The sequence below is a fragment of the Rhinatrema bivittatum genome, chromosome 9 (assembly GCF_901001135.1).
Source record: "Rhinatrema bivittatum chromosome 9, aRhiBiv1.1, whole genome shotgun sequence".
In the NCBI taxonomy this organism is placed as follows: Eukaryota; Metazoa; Chordata; class Amphibia; order Gymnophiona; family Rhinatrematidae; genus Rhinatrema; species Rhinatrema bivittatum.
Window position 1 is genome coordinate 185,617,602 of NC_042623.1, and position 13,901 is coordinate 185,631,502.

Sequence of the window (13,901 nt, forward strand, 5' to 3'; positions counted from 1 at the left end):
TCAGCATGGCTTTACCCAGGGCAAGTCTTGCCTCACAAATCTGCTTCACTTTTTTGAAGGAGTTAATAAACATGTGGATAAAGGTGAACCGGTAGATATAGTATACTTGGATTTTCAGAAGGCGTTTGACAAAGTTCCTCATGAGAGGCTTCTAGGAAAAGTAAAAAGTCATGGGATAGGTGGCGATGTCCTTTCGTGGATTGCAAACTGGCTAAAAGACAGGAAACAGAGAGTAGGATTAAATGGGCAATTTTCTCAGTGGAAGAGAGTGGACAGTGGAGTGCCTCAGGGATCTGTATTGGGACCCTTACTGTTCAATATATTTATAAATGATCTGGAAAGAAATACGATGAGTGAGATAATCAAATTTGCAGATGACACAAAATTGTTCAGAGTAGTTAAATCACAAGCAGATTGTGATAAATTGCAGGAAGACCTTGTGAGACTGGAAAATTGGGCATCTAAATGGCAGATGAAATTTAATGTGGATAAGTGCAAGGTGATGCATATAGGGAAAAATAACCCATGCTATAATTACACAATGTTGGGTTCCATATTAGGTGCTACAACCCAAGAAAGAGATCTAGGTGTCATAGTGGGTAACACATTGAAATCGTCGGTGCAGTGTGCTGCGGCAGTCAAAAAAGCAAACAGAATGTTGGGAATTATTAGAAAAGGAATGGTGAATAAAACGGAAAATGTCATAATGCCTCTGTATCGCTCCATGGTGAGACCGCACCTTGAATACTGTGTACAATTCTGGTTGCCGCATCTCAAAAAAGATATAATTGCAATGGAGAAGGTACAGAGAAGGGCTACCAAAATGATAAGGAGAATGGAACAACTTCCCTATGAGGAAAGACTAAAGAGGTTAGGACTTTTCAGCCTGGAGAAGAGACGACTGAGGGGGGATATGATAGAGGTGTTTAAAATCATGAGAGGTCTAGAATGGGTAGATGACGTGAATCGGTTATTTACTCTTTCGGATAGTAGAAAGACTAGGGGGCACTCCATGAAGTTAGCATGGGGCACATTTAAAACTAATCGGAGAAAGTTCTTTTTTACTCAACGCACAATTAAACTCTGGAATTTGTTGCCAGAGAATGTGGTTAGTGCAGTTAGTATAGCTGTGTTTAAAAAAGGATTGGATAAGTTCTTGGAGGAGAAGTCCATTACCTGCTATTAAGTTCACTTAGAGAATAGCCACTGCCATTAGCAATGGTTACATGGAATAGACTTAGTTTTTGGGTACTTGCCAGGTTCTTATGGCCTGGATTGGCCACTGTTGGAAACAGGATGCTGGGCTTGATGGACCCTTGGTCTGACCCAGTATGGCATTTTCTTATGTTCTTATGTAATATAGTGTCTTTGTAGGGATCTGTCACAGTCCACCTTGTCCTATTTTCCCATTGATGTATTGGTGACCTAGGGCCTGGTGTAATATTTGAAAGTACAACCTTTTCAAATATAGAGTTGTTACTGTTTGAGTGTTGGCAGTTAGTGCTGTTTTTGGTATGAAATGTTTACTATTTTATAATTGTAATTTGGTTTGCTCATGGCTTTCTGAGGATCCCCTCCCCCCACCGGATTCCATACGTATCACAAAGGACCTAAGGCCATACGGCAGGGATGGCCAACGCTGCTCCTCAAGAGCCAAAAACCCAATGCTGGTTTTCAGGTCCTCCACAATGAGTATACACGAGATTTGTATGCACTGCCTCCAGCACTGTATGCAAACACATCTCCAGAATATTCAGTGTGAAAATACTGAAAACATAACCTGTTGATGGCCGTCCAAATGTCTCTTTTTTGCAGGGTTTTTTGGTTGGCAGCACATCAGCACATGTACACAGACATGTTGTAAATGATGTTTTTACCTCAGAAACCTGTGCTCTGTCCTGTGGGCTGGTTTTGAAAAACTCCCCTGACTATCACTGAGTTGAAAAATGGCTACAAAGGTTTTGGGGTTTTGGATAACAAAGGGGCCATTTACCTAAATTGCATCTGTAACATCTTCTATGAGCATGACCATCATGAGATCTTCCAATTCACTTTTCTTCTTAATCACTTTCCGATCCACCCCGAATGTATTCGTCAGTGAGCCTATTGTATTGTGTTTTCTTCTCCTGAAAGGGGTTAATGATGGCAGGATGGAAGTTGATGCGGCAGGGTACACTTTAAAAGGGTTTGGGGAGATATCTTGCTCGGTTTAAGACAAAAAGACAGAAAGATTTTATTAGTAGTTGGCCTTAGCTTGTTGGTGTGAGACACATCCCTAAAGAATCTCGATCTGCTTTGATTTTTTTGACTCGTACAGAATGAACTCATTTCTCAAGCTATGTTGTACAAATCGTGATGTATTGATAGCGCTCCTCCTGAATACAGTAAGGATAATTAACTGCCTGATAACAAAGCCTGGTTGTTTGCGTTGACTTCCTCAGCCCTTTACGGGAATCAGAGGAGATATAATGCGTAAGGCTGTCTGATGTATCTTCTCACTGTGGGAACTGGTATTTCCAGTTGCACTGTAAGATGCACAACACAAAGGAGGACAACAAAAGACAGATTTACACTTTGGCCCACTTATGAGACCCGCTGCTAAGATTTCTTCTGGATGCTTTTCTGTTTTCCTGTTGTTGATGTTGTCTTTGTCTTACAAGTCTACTCTCTTACTTTCCTGGGGCTTAAAGCTTGCTGCCATGTATCACATGAGAAAAGCTTAGCCTGACTGAGAAACTATGGTAAGAGAATATGAATCCAAGATAAATATGGACTTGTGCTAAATGGATGTGGTAAAAAGAAATGAAATAATATGTAATAATTGAAATATCCACGCACAATCCCGTCTTTTGTCAATTTGGATTCTGATGCCCTGTGCCAGGGGAACACCATGGGACAGAGAGGGCTGGCAGAAGGAACTGGCTCCTTTCACCTCAAGGCTTGCTTCTTTTCCCTAGGCCAGGGGTGGCTAACCCCGGTCCTCGAGATCCACAGATAGGCCAAGTTTTCAGGATATCCACCGTGGTTATGCATGAGAGACATCTGCAGGCACTGCCTCCACTGGGATCGATTTTAAAAGCGTCGCTCGTGCAAAAATGCCCATGTACGTGCGAACTACTCGGATTTTAAAAACCACGGTTTATGGTGTGCGTGTGCCAAAGATAAAAGAACAGAAAAGGGGCGGGGCATGGGCGATCCAGGACCAAGTTAAAAACGTACGTGAGTAACCCTGTTTCTTAAAACCAAGGCCGCAATGCGATCCGGCTTGTTAGCTGCGTAACTTTACTGCTGCTCCTGTAGAGGAGCAAGTCTGTAGGATCTCGTGTTTTAGGGCTTCCAGGATAGGGTGAAGGGTCCGAGTCAACTGGGGGGCACGCAGGATGAAGGACCAGATGGGTCTCGAGATTGACTGGGCAAACTGGTGGACTAATTGGAAAAACTGGAAATGCCCCTCATGCAAGCGTGTTTTGAAAATCCGCTTACATACACGCGTAAAAGCCGGCAAAGTCCCATGGAAGATACGTGCGGTAGGTTTGCTCTTAAAATGAGGTGCGTACTTGCATGTGGTAGGTGTATTTTAAAACATGCGTGCGCAAGTGTGCGCTTGATTTAAAATTCTAGCGTACCTCTGCTCATGCACCGATATGTACGTGTAAGGACACATGCTCATTTTAAAATTAGCCTGGGTATGTGAAAATCTCTCTCATGCATATTCGTTTGGATATCCTGAAAACCAGGCCTGTTTGAGATACTCACGAGGACAGGATCTAGCTACCTCTTCCCTAGTGAAAGTCACTAGTGACTGAAAGCAGGCATTTGGTGACCTTTATTTAAAGAGGTAGCACTTTCAGTTCATTTTTTACCTGATATGTGTCCAGGTCATGAACATTCACTTCACTTTCAGCAGTCTGTGGCATCCTAACTGGCAATATTCAGTAGAAAAATCAAAGTAAATGGTTATGTAAGTTGAACTTGTATATGGACTGCAAAACCCAGGAAGGATAACGTTCTAACAGTTGCGTGTGGAGGCATCTACGTGTGTATGTGGCCTTGTGAAGTTTTACCATAGTATTTATAACATGTGCGTATCACATACAGCATTTTATAAAATACGTGTATGTTTACCCCACATCATATGTGCAATGCAATGCATTGAAACCATATATATCAATACATGGAACGTGCATGCTTTACTCACCTATTTTAAAAATATACCTGCTTTATTTTATATATATAAGTAAAATAAGACTTACCTACATAAGTTAGTGTATTTTATAGTATGTGTGCGGTGATGAAATTACCAGTCCACCAGTTTGCCCAGTCCTTCTCCAAATTATCAAGACCCCTTCCGTTCTTCAGCCAGAACTCCCCCCCAGTTCACCCCCTCTTCCCACCCAGTCAGTACTGCACAATAAACAAGTTTAATATCCCTTTCACGGGCCGCCGGATAGGACGCTTTGGAAGCGAGCTCTTGCTGTGGCGTTTTTCACATTAAATCTTCCTATAACAAAATGCCCCACTCAAAAAGAAAGGGGAAAATTCGGGGAGCATTGTCAAGCTGCCCGGTTGTTGACCCTTTCCAGCCACGCATAGAGGGCTTCCTAGCTGGAGCTACGGAACGCCAGAAGGGCTGATCGCTGGGGGGAGACGCTGGAGGAGCGACCGCACTCCCCCCTGATCCTGGACGTCACCTTGAGTCCTGGCGAGCCGACCGGGCCGATGCATCCAGCGCAGATTGAATTGTCCACACTCGAGTTGACCCAAAGTGGATTTCAGCTGGAGTCTTTGGAGGGCTGAGCGTGCGAGCTCCGGGACGCGAGAGGACCGGGATGGTTGCCTCGCGAGGTGGAGAAAATCGTCGGTCGCTGGATATGGGCCCCTTCGGAGGAGAAAATCTGACCCAAGCTGCAAATAACATCGCAGGGAACACATTAGGTTCGGCATCAGGACGGGAACAGGGCGAGGCCTGACCGGAGTCCATGGCAGTGAGTGTAAATCTTGGGCAACCCGAGGATATAACATTGGGGAAATTTTGGTATGCGTTAAAAGCCATAGATATGGCTTTGAAAGCGATTGCTCAGTCAATAACTGAAGTTAAAAATCAAACTAAGGAGAATCATATTCTGATTGGAACCTTTAATATTAAGATGCAACAGAATTTTGTAAAGTCAGAAACGATAACTGAAAAAAGAATTGAAAACAACTTAAAATGCTGAATTTAAGAGTAATAAACTTTCCCGAGGTCAGAATGATTTCGCCAGCTGAGCTCTTTAAAACATACATGAAGGAGATATTAAAGATACCAGAGTCAACGCTCCCAGTGTGCACTAGAGCCTATTACCTCCCCCAACCGGGTCGCGAGACTGAAGGAGAGAATATTCCATCTATGAACATTTCCGATCTGTTAGAGTTATCAATAGATTCAGAAATAAAAAGAGAGAAAAGCCTTGTTAGTGTCTTTTGCGTTTACATCAGATCGCAAGTATGTTCTGAAAACTGTTTCTCAGAAACAGATTAGCTTTATTTTACAGGGCCCAGGTCTGGATATACCCGGATGTTATAAAAGTAACGCAGCGACGCAGGAAATAATTTCCTGCTATGGAAGAAAGGGTTAGCACTTTAAGAGACCGATTTGTTCTAAAATATCCATGCAAATGCTGCGTTAGATACCTTAACAGTAATTATGTCTTTTTTGATCCAGCGCAATTCAAAGATTTCCTGTTGGGCCACCCTTAAGATGTTCCCGTAGGGTGATTGACTTAAAAGAAATTGGGTAGCTCACCTATCTTATTCCTGTATAATAATAAATGTTTCTTTCTTCGCTCTATATTCTATTGCCCCCTAAATACCTATATTTAGGTACATAGCTGGACTGTTTTTCATTTTGAAGAGGTTGTTATTAACTATATGCCAGAACAATGTACCATATTCTATTAGAAGTATTTCATGTAAAATTTGTGAAACTTTTGAAAATTAAAAAAAAAAAAAATCCCTTACACCAGGTAATTAGCAGGTGTAAAAATACGCGAGGAAAGCTGAAAAATGTGTGCGATCCATATTCAGCCCCTGTGCGGCTGTGCTAGTAACTGGCTAGCCAGCAGCGGGTATTCAGTGGCACGGTCACGCCACTGAATATATACCCGGCCATCTTAAAGTTCTGTAAAACCAGCTAACTTTAGGACAGCACTATGGCCCTGACCAGAGTTAGCTGTAGAAGGTAACTGGCTAACTCTGATTATTGGAGTTAGCTGGTTAACTTATGCGGCTAACCCACTCCTCCCCAGAACACCGAAACTCTCAATGTTATCCGGCTAAATTCCATCCGGGTGAGCCATTTAGATGGATAACTATTACAATTTCTGTCTAAATGGATTTTGAATATGGACCTCATACACATATAAATGTCTTTCAAAATAGTAAGAGCCCTGGATTAATCAAAATGCTCCACAGACTGGCTGCCACCTCTGTACTGGCCTGGCCTTTAGATCTGTATAATATCTGTTGACTAAGGATCATCCTTAGGTTGGCCTGGTCCCAAGCAACAGCAGGCCTCATAGCTGTCTGGTGTAGCCTACATAACTCCTTTACTCCTCTTCAGTTGTCACACACCTGCTCACACGGTATTAGAGCAGACTGCTAGTAGAAGGCATATATTGTTTTGTGTGAAATATAAAAAGGGTTTGGTCCAGATTACATTTTAAGTGAAGTGAGAACACAAGTGAGGGGCCCAATCTTAATTCTGTGGGGTGATTAGTGTAACTTCACCTTAACACCACACAACCTTTACATGTACACTATGTACCCTCTGGCTCTGACACCTGCAGCTGCACATTTATGCTCCCCAGAGATGAAACACACCTAGGACTTTATGTACTTTTCAAGTAGCCCTCTGACTAAAGACATGTCATGATAGCATTCATTGCCAGAGCCAGAGAGAAGGCCCATTGTTTGGTCAGAAGTGATATATCTTCACAATGGAAGAGGCCAATGGTTTATTATCACTGCACTATGACCTTTGCATTGCTATACAACCTATTGGTCCCCTACAGAGTGAAGACATAGCTACAGCATCTCTAGCCAAGCATTTCTAAACCTATTCCACCAGACTGCATATGGAGGTGAACACTAGCTAGCTATTGCCCATCTCACATACATGCCCATGTACCCAAGAGTGAGTATGCTTTCTGGCAACTGGAGCCAATTGTGAATCACCACAGTAAGGAGCTTCCTGCTTTGCTCTTGCTGTCTTCCTTGGGAGCATACATTGAAGTTTTGATTGTATGCCCTAGGCCTTATGGTCTTGCCTGCCAGAAGAGTACCTAGTTGGAATGGCCAATAACACTCTAACTGCAAGATCATGTGGATCCCAAACCTTTGACCTAGTCAACCCTTAAAACAAAAACCACACAATGAAAACAGACAACCAGAAAGTGTTTTTTCCAACTTGTGACCACTTTATTACACAACAAATGTCAACAGATTAAAAATAAGTCAATATCTTTGGTATTCATATTCTGCAAGGACAGGTTATCTAATTGCACATGACATTGTAACTGAAATGAATAGCACATTAAGTGTAGACATGTACATACATTGTTCCAAATGCCATCATTACATATATAGTCTTACCATCTTATCATTTTGCACAATGATGATTACAGCAAAAAACATAGAAAGCAGAAGTGGCACCCCAATACCTATAAGGTTACAACTGATAGCAGTACAACTATATGTTGGCAAGAAAAATGCCCAAACAGGCCATATTGAAAGCGTGCACTCAAAGAGGAATAGCCAAGGGCCAAGGCAGCAGAGTTCAAGTGAAGGTCCCAGACAGTCTATGTTGAAAGAGGGCACTCAAAGGGAGATGGCCTAAGCATCAAGGCAGCAGAGTTCAGGTGAAGGCCCCAGACATTTCATGTTGAAAGAGTGCACTTAAGGAAGGATAGCCTAAGGGCCAAGGCAGCAGAGTTCAACAAGAAGGTGGCAGGACCGGGACCAAAGAGTGCAGTATAGAGGCCAAGGACAAGGAGAAGAAAGCAGCATGGATGCTGAGGACCAGTCGAAGACAGCAGCATAGAGGCCGAGTACTAGGAGAAGACACAGCAGCATGATGGCAGATGCCAGATGAGATGAGACACTAGCATGGGGGCAGCAACAGAATGAGATGAGACAGATACCAGCATCAGGAGCAGGAGATGAGACATGATAAGATGAGACAGCAGATGGACTGTGACTGGAGACCACATCAGGAAGGCTGGAGTATGGGCAGAGCTTTGAGGAGAGCTTTAGAAGTAGACAGCAGGACAACCCTGGCAGACAGTAGACCATATCTATCAGCAAACCAGAACAGGAACTCTGTAGTCTGGATGGGCCCAGCAAGCTTCTTCCATCTAGCCGGCGCATGAACTCTGAGGTCAGGATGGGCCCAGCAGGCTTTTTCCATCTAGCTGGCACAGGAACTCTGTACAGAGGCCCGTCCAGGCTTCTTTGGACAAGTCTTGTTAGTTGGCATAAAATGCCAGCATTTTTGCTGCTTCATAGCCCTTTGCCACAGCATCGCTTACCACTTGGGGATAAGCATGTCTTGGGTAGTCTCTCGGGCTGGGGACTGCTGTAGGGTGTGGAGTCCTAGGATGCTGGGGAAGGCACAAGTGGTAGCTCGGGCATGTGTAGTAAGATCTGAGTCAACACGCTGGTCATGTTGTTGAATGATGCTGCCACCATTATTAGAGCTTATGTGAGTAAGCTGCCATCTAATCATGCAGAGCCTGGGTTTGACTGTTGACAGCCCTCCTCAGGTGCACTAGTTCTGCCCATATGTGGTAGAGGTGTACCCCATGCCTCCTTTCCAGCCAGTCTAACTGCTCATGCATTAAGGGCTCTGTAGATGCTGGTGATGGTGATGGTGCTGGTGCCAGTGCCGATGCCAGTATTGTGCTGTTCGTGGCACAAGTTGATGTTTGGGCCTCCAAAAGTGGCATGAGGGGGCTGCTGGGCTGTTCCTGCTGAGTGCTTACTGCCTCGTGCTGACGACGTGTTATGCTAGAATGAGGTTGCGCTGGCTCAACTGGCTCCCACTGCAGGCTGGGCTCCTCCATGAAGGCTGATATGTTTAAGCTGAATTAAGTGGCTTGTTGATCCAAGGGATTACAACATCTGTCCTTGCTCAGGAGACTGCTCCTCCTCCTCCTCTCTGAACTGTGTCTGTGCATCCATCAGCAAGGGGGCATGGAAAAATGCTGCTGCGCTGCTGGTCCCTGCGGCTTGATGGCTAGGACCGGTAGAGTCCTGGTGAGAGCTGTGGAAACAAAGAAGAAGACATAAGTACCAAAGCCAAGAAGTACACATGTACCGTTTGGCATGAGTTGCACACTTTGCATCTGAATCAATGTGAGCATCTTATGCCAATGATGTGGATAACTGTAGCAGCCTTGCCATTTACAGGTGAAGTGAACTTACCGGCTTCGACTCTCGTTGTGTCCAGCCACGCAGCCATGCCTTCAAACACATCTGATCCCAACTGTTGAACAAGATGCTCCTCCACTGGTGTCAGCACGATCAGTCTGCCATACATGTTTGTTCCTGTTCGACACCTTCGTTTTCAATTGGGCCTTTGTGTCATGGTATCTATGGGCCACCTCCTCCCCACTTCGCTTCACACCACTGCACCTGGATATAGCCTGAGCAATGGTATGCCAGATCTGGCCTTTAGATGCCCTCGGTGTCCTGGCTGCATGGTTACCGAAGAGCATTGCATAATGTTCAAGGACTCCTGCGATAATCATTTCATTGTCCTCCATGCCGAACTTCAAAGCCCTCAGGCGAACACGCCCTGCTGCCTGGCTGCCAGAGCAGGGTGCCACTTCCAGAGAAGTGTCCTCCCTTTCCATACTCTCACTCCAACTTCCATCTCCCCTCCCTTCCTCCTCCCCTGCCCCCTGCCCCTGTGTCCTCTCTGTCTATCCCTAGCCTGCTGTCCTCCCCCCTCCATTCTCGTATGCCTATCCCCTTCCCTCTCCTGCCTCCTCCTATGCCTTCCCTCCTGGCTAGCTCTACTTCTGTCCCTGTCCCTACTTCTACTCTCCTCTAGGGATGTGAATCGTTTTTTGACGATTTAAAACAATCGTCAGATATATTTTAACTCGTCAAAAATCGTTAGAGCCGCGATACAATAACAATTCCCCCGATTTATCGTCAAAAAATCGTAAATCTGGGGAGGGGGGAGGGCGGGAAAACCAGCACACCAAAACAACCATAAAACCCACCCCGAACCTTTAAAACAAATCCCCCACCCTACCATCGCCTGTATGACATAGTGAGGGCAAAAGTAGCGCCGGCGCCATTTTGAATATTGGCAATACGGCCCGCGTGCAGGAGGTCGCTCCCGGACCCCCGCTGGACTTTTGGCAAGTCTTGTGGGGGTCAGGAGGCCCCCCAAGCTGGCCAAAAGTCCCTGGGGGTCCAGCGGGGGTCCGGGAGCGATCTCCTGCACTCATGACGTCAGGAGCCAGGAACCAAAATGGCGCCGGCACTACCTTTGCCCTGTCACATGATAAGGGCAAAGGGCCACCGGCGCCATTTCTCTTAACGCAGCCGTGGCCAGAGAGCGGGAGATCGCACCGGGACCCCCCCACTGGACCCCAGGTAATTTAAAACATTTTGGGGGGGTTCAGGAGGGTGGGGGATTTGTTTTAAAGGTTCGGGGTGGGTTTTAGGTTTGTTTTGGTGTGCCGGTTTTCCCGCCCTCTCCCGATTTACGATTTTTAATGATTTAAAAAAACAAAACAAAACACGACGATCAGATTTCCCTCCCCCCCCAGCCAAAATCGATCGTTAAGACGATCGATCACACGATTCACACCCCTACTCTCCTCCTCCTGCCCTCCCTCTCCTCTCCTCTCTCCCCAAGCTACTCATGCTCTATCCTCTCCACTCCTCAACCCCACTAGACCTCACCATTCCTCCTCCACCTCACCACCACGCCTCACTTCTCCTCCTCTGCCTTACCACCACAATGCCTTCTCCAATCAAAAAGACAGACAGCCAAACAGGACAAACTAAAAAAAAACGTTTATTCCAACAAAGACAAAGGATCAAGGGAAAGGGAAGACAACAGAAGACGAGACAACTCATTCAGGTAATCAGAAAAAAGCTACTCCCACTAGACCACTCCACCTACTCTCCTCTCTCCAAATGCTTGTCACGCCCTCAAAGAGGCAGCTGCGTGACACAGTAAATGATGCATGACGCAGTAAATGACGTGTAGTATGGTAAACGATGCATGACGCGCTAAGATAATGTATTGCGCTTCTCGCAAATTACCTATACAATGCGGTAAATCAAAAAGTAACTTAGCTGTGCCCCTTTCTTAATGCTGATGCTACCAGGCCATATTTCAGCTATGTTTATAGCAAAATGATGAATCTAGGCCTTAGATTGTACATTTTTTTGAGGGAAGATATCTTTTAGTGGAATTAATAGCATTTTGTATAATTCTGCATATTGAAATCACTGCTTAAAACAATGTTACAGGTCACTGTTCGATTTCGCTTCTTTACTAACAATGTAGAGCAAATTTGCTAAAAATAAATACATAAATATTCACATAGAAGCATTCAAGGAATTCTTCATCTTTGTGAAATTTTACAAAATTGGACGGGCGCCAAGATTTTAGCAGCTTAAAGATGATGCCCAGCTCTAGGTGAGGATGAAAGCCGGTAGCAGGTGATCACATTACTAATTTTCTCTCTTTAAAAATGTTATTATACAGGAAGATGTAGTCAATACCCCCCTTTTTGTTGCCGAGGAATAAACAGTGATTGCAGAAGAGACGACTGTTACTGTGATGAATATTGTCTTACGAATTATGACTGCTGTCCAGACTTCACTGACGCTTGTAATGGAGGTAAGAGAACCATTGCACACAGGGTCTGCAGGGGTACTTCTCGTGATGTTGCAACACATGCCTTTAAGTGCACTGTAAATCTGTTTTCCAAATCAGTTCTAAAACGTTCTTGAATTAATTAAAGCTAAAGAGGAAAAAAATACAGAATAATAAAGAAATTGTAGATACACCGGTTCAGTGGCAGTGCCGTGCGCTGCCATACAAAGGACCTGGGTTCTGTTCCGGGGGGGGGGGGGGATGTCAAGGTTTTCATTCCCCTGGTTGGCTGGGGAAAGGCATGCTGTGGAGGCAGCGTTCCTAGCAACAGGAATGGTGGAGAGGGAAGAACCAGTTATCATGCAACAGTGACATCTAGTGGTCAGACTTAAGACCCATGACTGCAGTGTTCTGGAAGGAACCTCCTTGTGTGCTTCCTGGCTGAGTGCTGTTGCTGCAGTGGCTGGGCTAAGTGAGTTGGAAGGAGGAGGAGAAAAGGGTATAGAGGTAAAGATATATCCCTGCATCGCTGTCTATCTAAAAGAGAGAGAGAAATGTTCACTAGTTAGAAACAGGTGGTTGTAGACAGCTGACATTTCAATGATAGAACTACATTTTGAATAAGTATTTCAGGTATAGCAATTAGCTATCCATCCATAACCTACTTGATTTGTACTTTTGCAAATTACCTTGTGATTATTAACAGCAGGTAATGTGTTATGGTTTGTGAGGATGTGGATCCTTGGCCCAAGATGGGAGTTGTTACCACCTGTGGGGAGGAGTCCAACAGGTCCACACCGTCGGGAGGCGAGGTCAGGCACAGCGGGGAGCTCTGGGTGAGGCTATGGAGAGGTCCTAAGGAGCCAGGAGAATTACCCCAGTAGGGAGATAGGCTGGAGATAATACCTGGACAGAGACCCCGAAGGGGAAGGCGCCAGACAGGCCGCAGAGTGGGAGGCGTGAGACTGGCTGTGTAGGAGGTATTCCGGAGAGGCAACCCCGAGGGGCAGAGCTGCACAGCGTAGGAGGTGTTGATGTAATGATGTAGGCCAACCCGCGGACAGGGAAGTCCGAGTCAGGTCTCCACTGTTGACGCATGCATAACCCCGAGGAGCGGGAAGCTCTAACAGTCTCTGTGTAGCACAGAAGTACAGCACCGCGGAGCAGAGGAGTGCTGGCAATCTTAGTATAGCACGTAGGCGCGACCCCAAGGAGCAGGGAGGCGCGGATAGTCGCAGTGTAGCATGAGAGCACTGCCCCGAAGAGCGGGAAAAGTACTGACAGTCTCTTGAGTAGCATGTAGGCGCAGCCCCGAGGAGCAGGGAAGCACTGAGGTAGAACTCCCGAGTGGCAGAAGTGTTCCAGGGGCAGCCACAAGGAGCGGGGAGCCTTGCAGGGTAGGACTCCAGGAGGCGCAGGGCCAGCCCGAGGAGCGGGGGAGGCCAGGAGATAAAGTCCCTGTAGAGCGCGCACACTGGCCCCCGAGGAGTGGGTACCAGACAGAGTCCAAGTCCACGGAGTCTGATAGCGTAGCCACAGGAACACGAAGACAGGAGCTTATAGAGATGTACGGAACTTGTTGCCAAATCGGCTAGTTGGGGGCAAAGGTGGAGCTTAAGTACCCAGGTCCGATGACATCATCAATCAGGGACGCCTCCGAGGTTCCCGCCGAAGAGACTTCAAAGGAGGGCCCGGTGGTGCTTGCTCGCCTAGGAAGGCCCGAAGTCGACATGGGTGGTGGTGGCATCCAGGCCGCCACAAGGAGCCCCAGGGAAAGCGGCAGTGGAGACTGGCCTGCACCACGAGCAGACCTGGGGAGGGCAGGAGAGCAGTGCAGGAAGTAAGTAAACGCGGTCGCAGCCATCTGCAACCGACGGGCATAACAGGACCCCCCTCTTAAAGCCTCTCCCCGGGAATTTGGGTTTATGAGGATGCTTGGCATGGAACTGCCAAATTAGATCCTTGTCCAGGAAATTGGCCATGGGTTCCCAGCTGTTCTCCTCAGGCCCAAAGCCCTCCC